Genomic DNA, 12,477 nt, shown 5'->3' with positions numbered 1-12,477 from the left:
ACTCTGCCCTGGGACTACAGCCCTACCTGTGGAAAGCTACACCATCATTGCTGCACCACACCATCTGTCCCAGAGGATCTGTCTGCAGCTTCGGCTTAACATCTTCATTGCCGAACACCACAGGTGGCGTCACAAATCATTCACTCATAAACTTTATTCCATCACCCTTAACCCCCCTTTTACAATGGACGCCCAGGGCCACGGACCGGGTCACAGCTACCGTGACATCTCCCATTGAAATCCACAGGGCCCGGCTCCGAGTACCCCACGGCCCTGGCACGGGGCGATCCATAAGCTGTATGCTGGATTACTTGTGGGAGGATAGGTGTATTGTTACTGTTAAGCAAAGGGATAGCCACGCTTTTAAACCCTCACTATAGAAATAAAATAAAGGACATTTTTCTGGATTCCAAAAGGCAGTCCAAACTGACTTATTACCAAAATGCCATGGGCATCTGGGTCAGGAGAATGGACCAGTGGCAAAAACTGCCCCATTTTGCTAAGGACATGCTGTCATGTGCAGCTTCCAGTGTGATGTCAGAGAGGGTATTCAATGTGGCTGGTGGATTTCTCACAACCAAAAGGACCAGGTTACCTGCCATAATTGTGAAAATCCTAACATTAGTCAAAATAAATCGTGCATGGATCAGCACAGACTTTCATTCACCTATGGCTGATGCCTATGACGAAATCGGGGATACCACATGCCTGCCTGTTGTCTGCTATACAGTTTTGCTGCCGCCAAAGCCCATAGCCCACACTCAGCTGGGCATCTGCTCCCTTTCCATCATGTCTCCTATCCTGTAGGGCTAATGCTGGAGTCGCTGTTGCAGTCCATACACTGCCAGACATGTCCGAGCCTGATCCATCATATCCTTATACCATGTGGCTCTGATACTAGACGTCCACAGACATCTCCTGCACTTGTCTTGTGTGGTGAACAGCTATACAATACTGCTGTTTGGGAGTGTAATCTCCTGAGGGGGCTAAAAAATGAAACAGCTCCCAAAATAGGGATATATTTTCCCTGCTGATGGACAATTCATTGCTTCTTCACTTTCAAAACAACTAGCCTGTTCCTGCTCAATAATAAAGCCGAAAAAATGAACTGGAGTAGAAGTTGGTATGCATGTAAAGTAGGAACATGTTCACACTGGCCATCAAACAGACAAAACCCAAGACAGGAACAAAATAAACAATACCCTGCAGTAAATAAATAAGTGAAAGCAATAGTGCATATAAATAACATTGGGTACGTCATAAACACCATTTTTAATTTGCAAAATCATTCTTGAGGCCCACTATGTAGCTACATAGAAATAAATACAAAACCACCAGTTATGTGGTAAAACACGCTAATATCAGGGTATAATATAAGATACTACACTTCCTAATGTTATAGAAAGAGTTGGTGCCCACATTTTGGTGAAAATTCAGTTATAAATGTCCCTTGATGTGTATTAACCACTAAACCAATGTTTTATAGCATCAGTGCAATGGACGGGATTAATGACATCTCTTCCATACGCTGAGAAAATCCACGGCATGAGTTGACCGATGCAGACTTGACATGAACAATTTGTCAATTCATGCTGCGGATATTCACGACCGATTTTATCCTTTGCAATATGAAGGATCAGGTGAGTGGTAAAGGTACACCATTACATAGTAGTAAACGCAGCAATATCTGCACAATATCATTGTGGATATTTCTGCTGTTATTTTTCTGTGGGATTTCCATGGTAGAAATTCTGCAGCAAATACATTATGTGAATGTACCCACTAATAGTGCTGGGGGCCCTAGATCACTTATGTATGGTGTTATTAGTGAATTCTACAGATATCTCTCTGCTACCTATAAGGCCATATCTTTTATGACGGGCCGAATTTTTTTAGTGATGGGGGAAACAAAACTTTAGTCCATCAGGGGTGATACAGGGAGAGGGGGCTCAGTCAGTCAGGGGTAATGTAGAGAGAGAGGGCTCAGACAATTAGGGGTGATACAGGGAGAGAGCGCAGACAATCAGGGGTGATACAGGGAGAGGGCTCAGTCAGTCAGGGGTGATAAAGGGAGAGGGGCTCAGTCAGTCAGGGGTGATAGAGGGAGAAGGCTCAGTCAGTCAGAGGTGATACAGGGAGAGGGGGCTCAGTCAGTCAGGGGTGATACAGGGAGAAGGCTAATGTGGCGCCCCCAGGAGTATGGCTGCCACAGCGGCTTTGCCTTCCTCCAGGGAGGGTAATGCCAGGCTTGAAAGCAGTAAAGGGTCTCTCCTGCAGTTAACCTATACATGCAACACAGTTCCACTCCAGGCCAGCAGGGGGGACTCTGAACCGGAATTGAAGGGAGGAGTGCTCTCTGAGGGCCAAGAGGAAGGAGTGGTCAGTTAGCGTGAGGAGGTCCACGTGTGCAGACGTGTGGAGAGAAGCTGGAGGTTGAGCTGAGGAAGGAGAGCTCCCTCACAGTGAGAGCGCATGAACTGGAGCCTGGTCTCCACGGTTGTACGGATACTAGCGGTCCTGCAACAGATACCAGAGGAGTAGGAGGCTGTAAATGCCCTACCCCCATCTAAGACTCGGAGGCACAACAGCACGCAGTGAGCCAAGAGAGGAATAGCGGCTACAGCTGTCTGCCATACGAGGAGTGCTAATAGAAGAGAATTAGGAGGAACTTCAGAACTCAGTACTAGGAGTACTTCACTCAAATAAGCGCTAAGAAGGAGACTGCACAGCCCATCTGCTGAGAGAGAATCCCTGAGCTGCTTCCAGGCTAGCCTGCTCCAGTACCATCTGTAATCAGGACCCTGGACTGCATTTATCAAGTAAAGGTACAGAAATTGCACCCCGCTGTGTCTTTGTCTGCTTCCTACCCTTCCGGCACTGCTACATCCCCGTGCTAACCACATCTACACTGCCCTGGGACTACAGCTTCACCTGTGGGGAGCTTTTACATCTTTGCTGCACCATACCATCAGTCCCAGTGGATCTGCATGCAGTGTCGGCTTAACATCTCACTTTCCGAACACCACAGGTGGCGTCACGAACTTTTCCATTAACTACATTCCACCATTCAGCTTCCCCTATTACTTGGGCGCCCAGGGTCACCGGGTCACTGCTGCTGTGACACATCCCGCTGACACCGGCCCGGTACCGAGTACCCCACAGCCCTGGGAGGGCGACCCAACTTGGCGTCACAAACAGGATCACGGAGCCCGGTATCCCCGGGTCCTGTGTGCCAGAGACTGTGACTGAGACTGTGTGCTATAGACTGTGTGTGAAATTGACGCCATTGCCGCCATTATCCTGCTGATTGGCACGCGTGGGAAGAAAAGGGGCAGGCCTTCGTGGGCGAAGCCTGCCGCAGAGCGCGAAGAATTGAAGTGCCGCGTGGGAAGAGAGGACAGCGCGCGAGAAGGGGAGGAGCTGAGGCCTAGAGCCCGGAGCATCGGGCCTGCGAAGCGGCCGCCGGTAAGCTCACACAACCCCCGGCCCAGGCTAACGTTAACTAGGGGAGAAGAGAATGTCTGTGCCAAGCAGCAATGTAGCGGCGGATGCCGCCGCCACCCCTCAGCGCCGCAAGGAGTAGCGCCAGCCGCAGCGGTCCCCATAATGCCGCTGTCTATGCCCTACTTTCCGGGAGCGGCCTGGCTACCGCAATACTTGGGTGAGTCACATACCCTGAGTGAATTTAAAGAGAGACTGTGCAGTTTGTTTAAAGTATACCCTCTGTCTGAAAGCCAGAAAATGAACATCCTTATTGGACAGCTAACGGGTGCAGCACAGAGAGAGGTGAAAGCCTGGCAGGACACTGACAAAGAGACTGTTAAAAAGATTCTAGCCAAGCTGAGAAGCACCTTTGACACCCGCCTGCAGCTGAAATCAAGATGCGATTCTTTGGATGTAAGCAGAGAGCGCAGGACAGTATCAGGGACTATGATCTTAACCTGCAGGAGGCGCTGCGAGCAGTTAAGCAAGTTGATCCTGACAGTGTGAAGGAGGAAGATAAACTGTTAAAGGAGCAGTTCATTGAAGGACTCCTATCCAGTACCCACAGAGGACAGTTGCGCATCATAACCCTGCAAAACCCTAATCTGGACTTTGCTGAGGGCTATTCGGGTCCTGCAGGAATCAACTGACAACCGTCCAGCGCCCCCTAGGCGACAAGCGATCACCTAACATCAGGAAGCAACATCTTTTCCCTCCATCCCTGTGGAGGCTGATGCACAGACTCTGGATAAAGATCCAACTGAGGAGCTGCGTCTTCAGGTCCAGGAGTTGACCAGGGGAATGGCTGCACTTACTAAAACCGTGCAGTCCCTGCAGGTGTCCTCCAAGGAGAAGATCCAGCTTGCTTCTTGGTCGCCCTCCCAGGGCCGTGGGGTACTCGGTACCGGGCCGGTGCCAGGGGGAAAGGTGTCGCAGCAGCGGTGACCCGGTCCGTGGCCCTGGGCGCCCAAATCAATGGTGGTTTGTGATATAACAGTTTGTGACGCCACCTGTGGTGTTTGGCAAGCAAGATGTTAAGCCAACGCTGCATGCAGATCCTCTGGGGCTGATGGTGTGTTGCAGCATAGATGGTGTAGCTCCCCACAGAAGAAGCTGTAACCCCAGGGCAGTGTAATTGCAATAGATGAGGATAGGCGCAGGCGGTGTGAGGAATGCTGGTACCCAGATGTAGCAGTGCTGACGGTGTTAGCACACAAATGAATGGAAGACACCAGGGCTTGCAGTTCCAAAGCTTTACTCACAGTCTGTGGTACACACTGGTGCCTGCCTCCGTGCCGTGTCCTCCGGGGCAGAGACTCAATCAACCTCCCGGGCAAGTCAGGATTCTCCTCTCCAACACTCCGCCAACATGTACCTTTCCTGAACGACTCCTCTATTGCGCCTTAAGGTGTGAAGAGCTCCAGTACCGTGGTACTCTGGAGTTCCTCCTGTCAGATGTTCCTAACAACTCTACTCGGCAGACAGCTGTAGCCTCTCTCGGGGACTCCCTTCTCCAGATTCCTGGCTCTCTATTCAGTTGCTGTTGTGCCCCAAGTCTTAGATGGGAGTAGTGCATTTACAGCCAACTACTCCACCGGTGTCTGTTGCAGAACAATAAGTGTCCATACAACCTCGGGGACCGGGCCCCGGCCTTGCGCTGAGAACCTATATGCAGAGTTCCTCTTCCAATCCACGTCTCCTCTCTGTTCTCCAACTCCTTCGTTCCGCACTGTTCTTTCTCTCTCCTATGGAAGCTTAGGTTGTAGTTCTACGTCTTTCTCCTTCTGTTCCTTTCCCGTGCCAGCTGGCTCAGATCACTGAGGCAGCTGCAGCACTCCTTCCTCCATCCCTTCTTCCAGGGATCCCCACTCCTCCCGAGTGGCTTCCTTCCTCACTGACTTTCTGTCAGACTGAACCCCAGACTGAACTCTAATTCTAAACCTTCCCAACCTTTTATATGGATCTCAACTCCACCCACCTCCCAGCACATCCAGTGTTCCAAGCAGGGAACCACCAAGGCACTCCTAATGTCTAGGAGGAGAGAGAGCCCTCAATGTGGTTGTGCTGAACTACCCTGTCGTGTGGGATGCGAGTGTTGGAGTGTGGAAAGGAGCTCCCAACTTACCTAGGTGGTGGGGCACTACACCTTAGGAGAAGGTGCAGTACCTCTGTGGCGACTGAGCCTCAGGGGCACCACACTTCCAGTCCAGAGGATGTCCCGTGGCTCCGAGGAGGAGAACCCTGCCACTCCGAGGAAGGAACAACGACCGCTATGACCAAGACGGACATCCCATCTGTCGTCGCTGCTACAAGGCAGGTCATCTTGAAAGATTTTGTCCTTTAAACGAGCAACCCCTGGGGCAGAGGGCCAACCCCCAGGACTAGGACCACAAGGCCCGAGGAACTGGCAAGCCATGTATGTTGGAGGGAGACCGGTCCTTCCTGTGGTGATTGACGGCATCCCCATGAACGCTTTGCTGGACACTGGCTCCCAGGTGACCACTATGCCCTATATCCTCTACAAGCGGTATTGGGCTGACTCGGAGCTCACCCGTGGCCCAACTGATGAACTAACAATAGTTGCCAGTAATGGTCAGTCTTTACCACAAGTGGGATGTAAAGAAATTACTGTTAAAGTGGGGAGGGTGGAGCTAAAATCTCAAGGTCTGATAGTTATGGATATTGCTCGACGTGAATGTAATCCCATGATGACTCTTGGTACAAATGTAATTGAAAATTGTCTTTCCGAGGTTATTGTCTTGTTGCAACAGGTGGCTGAGACTGCTGGTTCCAGTGAACAACGAGTCCTGCAGAAGGAGATCAAGGCTCTGATGCAAAGACAACAGGAAGAACTCTCTGGCAGAGAAATTGGTAGTGTCAGAGTGAGTGATGCTTTCCCCATTGCAATACCCCCCAGATGTGAAATGTTGGTTTGGTGTCGGGCAGCCATAGGCCTCAGAGGGAAGAATTACCAGGCATTGGTAGAACCAGTATATTCTGATAGCAGGCCCACTGTCCTGACAGCCAGAGCGGTGGTTGATGTACATAAAGGGAGAGTACCTGTACGCCTTTTGAATTGTGGGGAGGAGGAGGCCACAATACCTCAGTACGCCACAGTTGCTAAGCTGCTCACTGATAATAACTCTTTGCAGGCAGCAGAGCCTTTGGTCTCACCTGATCAGGTAGAGGGCAATGACTCTGTGAAGCAGATGGATGAGTGGTGCCAGCAACTGCAGGTGGGGACTGACTCTACACCTTCATACCTGAAAAATGGGGTTTACAGAGTGACACAAGAATATGAGCGGGTATTCAGTAAACACCCACTAGATTTTGGGCAGGAAAAAGGGGTTCAACATCATATCCCCACTAGAGATCATCCACCCATTAAAGAAAGGTACCGGCCTATACCCCCAACACAATACCAATGTGCTAAAGGTATGTTGAGAGAGATGAAGGAAGCAGGGGTTATCAGAGACAGTTGTAGCCCCTGGGCAGCTCCAATAGTTTTTGTAAAGAAAAAGGACGGTACCATGAGAATGTGTGTTGATTACAGGAAAATTAACAGCATTACACATAAAGATGCCTACCCATTACCCAGAATTGAAGAGTCATTAGCTGCACTTAAAACTGCTAACTACTTTTCCACCTTGGATCTCACTAGTGGGTATTGGCAGGTTCCCGTGGCAGAGGCAGACAAGGAGAAAACAGCATTTACCACCCCAATGAGTCTCTGCGAGTTCAACTATATGCCATTCGGGCTTTGCACTGCCCCAGGAACATTTCAACGGCTGATGGAGTGCTTCACTGAAATAGCCACTCCTATGCAAAATCTTCTGGTGAGGCAGTCCAAGAAAGCCAAACAGAAGAATTCCACATTTGAATGGACTGAGGAGCTGAAGAGGTCCTTCACCAGACTGAAGATGGCATCTCACGTGTTGTATACTGATGCCAGCAACGTGGGACTCGGAGCAGTGCTGTCACAGTTACAAAATGGCAAAGAAAGAGTGATCCCCTACGCCAGCAGGAAGCTTCGCCCCACTGAAAGGAACCCAGACAACTATAGTTCCTTCAAGCTGGAGTTCCTCGCCATAGTCTGGGCTTTGACTGAAAGATTCAAGCGTTACCTAGCTTCAGCCAAGTTTACCATTTTCATGGACAACTACCCGTTGACTCACTTGGACACTGCAAAACTAGGTGCACTGGAGCAGGGATGGATGGCTCGGCTGTCTAACTATGAGTTTACCATCACGTACCGAGCAGGGCACAAGAATGCCAATGCTGATGCGCTGTCCAGAATACCTAATCTGCCAGGTGCAGGAGAAGACCCTGAGGCTCTTGAAGAAATAGAGTTACCTCCCTTCCACCGGCCACTTGTGGCCCAACGTGCTCAAGGAGTGAGAAACAGACGGTCTGGCTTGAAAGAGGTCACCCTAAATCCATTGCCCCATCATGACTGGGCAGAAACTCAGGATAATGACCCTGCAGTCCGCCTGGTTAAGGAGCTACTGTCACAAGCTGACTCACGCCCAGAGTTGAATGCTCCTGAAGAAACCCAGCAGTTGTGGAAGGAAAGAGGTCGGCTGTTCGTTTATGAAGGAAAGCTGTGTTGGAGGAGTATCAATGCCTGCACTCATGAGCTGGTTTGGCAGGTGATAGTCCCAAAGAGAGAGGCATCAATGGTCCTGGAAGCATACCACAATGGAGCTGGATACTTCGGATGGAAGAAGTTGGAAGCATTGCTCTGGGAGAGGTTCTACTGGGCTGGTATGAGGAAAGCCATTGAGAGGTGGTGCCGGGAGTGTGGACAATGTAACCTGTGCAGAAAGGATCAAAACAGCCAGAGAGCTCCTCTACAGCCAATCATCACCAAACAGCCACTTGAGTTGGTAGCCCTGGACCATGGGAAGCTGGTTCCAAGCCGGTCAGGCTACATCTATGCTCTCACCATTGTGGACCACTACTCAAGATTCCTGGTAGTTGTGCCTGTCGAAGATCAAATAGCCAGGACAGCAGCCAGAGCATTCCAACAGCACTTCTGTAGACCACATGGATATCCTGAACAAGTGCTTACAGATCAAGGTCCCGCCTTTGAGGCAGAAGTGTTCCAGGAATTCTGTAACTTGTATGGTTGTAAGAAGATCCGGACAACCCCGTTCCATCCACAGACCAAGGGCATGTGTGAGAAAATGAACCAGGTGGTGATTGATCTACTGAAGACCTTGCCTTTGGAGGATAGGAATCTGTGGCCAGAAAAGTTGCCAGATCTGGTAGACCTCTACAACCACATTCCTGTGAATTCCACCAACTGCACTCCAGCCTACCTAATGAGAGCGAGGCCTGGTAAACTGCCTATTGATATGGACATGGGAGTCCTTACACCTGAAGTGACGTCACCAAATGCTGACTGGGACACAGAGAGGCAGCAACAGTACAGAAGAGTACAAGAATGTGTGGAAAAGAGTTTAGCTCAGGCAAGACAAAAGCAAGAAAGGAACTACAATCAGCATGCACCTGCAGTTCCCTTGTCACCAGGAGAACAAGTCCTCAAGAGGAAAAGAAAACTGCATAAATTGGATGACCAATGGGAATCTGAACCCTACACTATTCTACCCTCAAATTTTGACAATACCAAGGTGTGCCTTATTAGTAAAGATGGAGGAGAAACCTCAGCAGCAGTATCAAGGGATCATTTGAAATTATGCCCTGACCAGCTAAAAGAAAGAATGGAAGAACAAGATAACATCCAACCCATAGAGGAAGAAAAGGTCAGCACCATACCTGGAGAATTCCCTGAAAATTGGACTAAAGTAAATGATGCAATAGTGGTGCCAGTGTTGACATTTCCCCAATTGGTAGCACAGGAAGAAGTGACTCAAGAAAATCCTGAAGATCAGGAAAATCATGCAGCAGATGCCACACCAGCAGTGGAGCCAGAGAACCCTCGCCCTGCCAGTGGTGAACCTGCTGTACCCCTGGTGAGTCTAAGAGTTCACAGACAATCTAGTATCCCTGTGCCATGCAGAACCACCAGTAGTGTATCCAGTACATTACACACCACACCAGTATTACGCAGGTCTACCCGTACTACACAAGGTATACCACCCATCAGATATCGTATATAGCAAAGTTAATGTAAACGTTGAAATTGTGTATATATATATATGTAACTGTTCTCAAGTTTTGTGCCTGTAAGAGTTTCCTTTGGAATTTGCCAGTTTTGTTTTATGGACATTGTACCACAGGACTTGTGTGGTCACCAATTTGTATATAGTTCACCATTTGCCCAGGAATGGACCATGGACATTGATGCTTGGACTTGTCATCATAGGACTATTTTTGGAGCTCTTGTTTTTTGTAAATTTTTCCCTTTTACAAATCTTGTACAATTATAATTGTTCACATTGTCTAACTGTTTATATGTTTTTCATGTTTTGTTCAGCTCAGGAGTGCTGACTTGCACTAAGGGGGAGTGTGGCGCCCCCAGGAGTATGGCTGCCACAGTGGCTTTGCCTTCCTCCAGGGAGGGTAATGCCAGGCTCGGAAGCAGTGAAGGGTCTCTCTCGCAGTTAACCTATACATGCAACACAGTTCCACTCCAGGCCAGCAGGGGTGACTCTGAACCGGAATTGAAGGGAGGAGTGCTCTCTGAGGGCCAAGAGGAAGGAGTGGTCAGTTAGCGTGAGGAGGTCCACATGTGCAGACATGTGGAGAGAAGCTGGAGGTTGAGCTGAGGAAGGAGAGCTCCCTCACAGTGAGAGCGCATGAACTGGAGCCTGGTCTCCACGGTTGTACGGATACTAACGGTCCTGCAACAGACACCAGAGGAGTAGAAGGCTGTAAATGCCCTACCCCATCTAAGACTCGGAGGCACAACAGCACGCAGTGAGCCAAGAGAGGATTAGCGGCTACAGCTGTCTGCCATACGAGGAGTGCTAGTAGAAGAGAATTAGGAGGAACTTCAGTGTAACTCAGTACTAGGAGTACTTCACTCAAATAAGCGCTAAGAAGGAGACTGTACAGCCCATCTGCTGAGAGAGAATCCCTGAGCTGCTTCCAGGCTAGCCTGCTCCAGTACCATCTGTAATCAGGACCCTGGACTGTATTTATCAAGTAAAGGTACAGAAATTGCACCCCGCTGTGTCTTTGTCTGCTTCCTACCCTTCCGGCACTGCTACATTCCCATGCTAACCACATCTACACTGCCATGGGACTACAGCTTCACCTGTGGGGAGCTTTTACATCTTTGCTGCACCATACCATCAGTCCCAGTGGATCTGCATGCAGCGTCGGCTTAACATCTCACTTTCCGAACACCACAGGTGGCGTCACAAACTATTCCATTAACTACATTCCACCATTCAACTTCCCCTATTACTTGGGTGCCCAGGGCCACGGACCGGGTCACTGCTGCTGTGACACATCCCACTGACACCGGCCCGGTACCGAGTACCCCACAGCCCTGGGAGGGCGACCCACTCAGATAATCAGGGGTGATACAGGGAGAGGGCTCAGTCAATCAGGGGTGATACAGCGAGAGGGGGCTCAGTCAGTCTGGGGTGATACAGGGAGAGGGCTCAGTCAGTCAGGGGTGATAGAGGGAGAGGGCTCAGTCAGTCAGGGGTGATAGAGAGGGCTCAGTCAGTCAGGGGTGATACAGGGAGAGGGCTCTGTCAATCACGGGTGATACAGCGAGAGGGGGCTCAGTCAGTCAGGGGTGATACAGGGAGAGGGCTCAGTCATTCAGGGGTCATACAGGGAAAGGGGCTCAGTCATGGGTGATAGAGGGAGAGGGGCTCAGTCAGGAGTGATACAGGGAGAATGGGCTCAGTCAGTCAAGGGTGATAGAGGGACAGGGCCTCAGTTGGGGTGATACAGGGAGAGGGGGCACATTTAGAGGTTATACAGGGAGAGGGGGATCAGTCAGTCAGGGGTGATACAGGTAGACGACTCAGTCAGGGGTGATACAGGGAGAGGGGCTCAGTCAGTCAGGTGTGATACAGGGAGAAGGGCTCAATCAGGGGTGGTAGAGGGAGAAGGGCTCAGTCAGTGGGGGGTGATAGAGGGAGAGGGGCTCAGTCAGTGGGGGGGGTTACAGGGAGTGGGGCTCAGTCAGTCAGGGGTGATACAGGGAGAGGGGCTCCATCAGGGGTGGTAGAGGGAGAAGGGCTCAGTCAGTGAGGGGTTATAGAGGGAGAGGGGGCTCAGTCAGGGGTAATACAGGGAGAGGGGCTCAGTCAGTCAGGGGTAATGTAGAGAGAGGGGGCTCAGCCAGTCAGGGGTGTTACAGGGAGAGGGGCTCAATCAGGAGTGGTAGAGGGAGAGGGGCTCAATCAGTGAGGGGTGTTACAGGGAGAGGGGCTCAGTCAGTTGGGGTGATACAGGGAGTGGCTCAGTCAGTTGTGGTGATACAGGGAGAGGGGCTCAGTCAGTTGGGGTAATAACGAGGAGAGGGATCTCAGTCAGTTCAGATGATACAGGGAGAGGGGCTCAGTCAGTTGGCGTGATAAAGGGGAAAGGGCTCAGTCAGGGGTGATACAGGGAGAGGGGATCAGTCAGTCAGGGGTGATACAGGGAGAGGGGGCACAGTCAGTCGGGGTAATAAAGTGAGAGGGGGCTCAGTCAGTCAGGGGTGATACGGGGAGAGGGCTCAGCCAGTCAGAGGTGATACAGGGAAAGGGGTTCAGTCATGGGTGATAGAGGGAGAGGGGCTCAGTCAGTCATGGGTGATAGAGGGAGAGGGACTCAGTCAGGAGTGATACAGGGAGAAGGGGCTCAGTCAGTCAAGGGTGATAGAGGGAGAGGGCCTCAGTCGGGTTGATACAGGGAGAGGGGATCAGTCAGTCAGGGGTGATACAAGGAGAGGGGGCACAGACAGTCAGGGGTAATACAGTGAGAGGGGGCTCAGTCAGTAAGGGGTTATAGAGGGAAAGGGCTCAGTCAGTCAGGGGTGATACAGGGAGAGGGCTCAGTCAGTCAGGGGTGATAGAGGGAGAG

This window comes from Dendrobates tinctorius, unplaced genomic scaffold (genome assembly GCF_039654945.1).
Source record: "Dendrobates tinctorius isolate UK_male_01 unplaced genomic scaffold, ASM3965494v1 ptg000156l, whole genome shotgun sequence".
NCBI classification, from domain to species: Eukaryota; Metazoa; Chordata; class Amphibia; order Anura; family Dendrobatidae; genus Dendrobates; species Dendrobates tinctorius.
The sequence above is the reverse complement of the archived record's forward strand: the minus strand, read 5'-3'. Positions refer to the sequence as shown.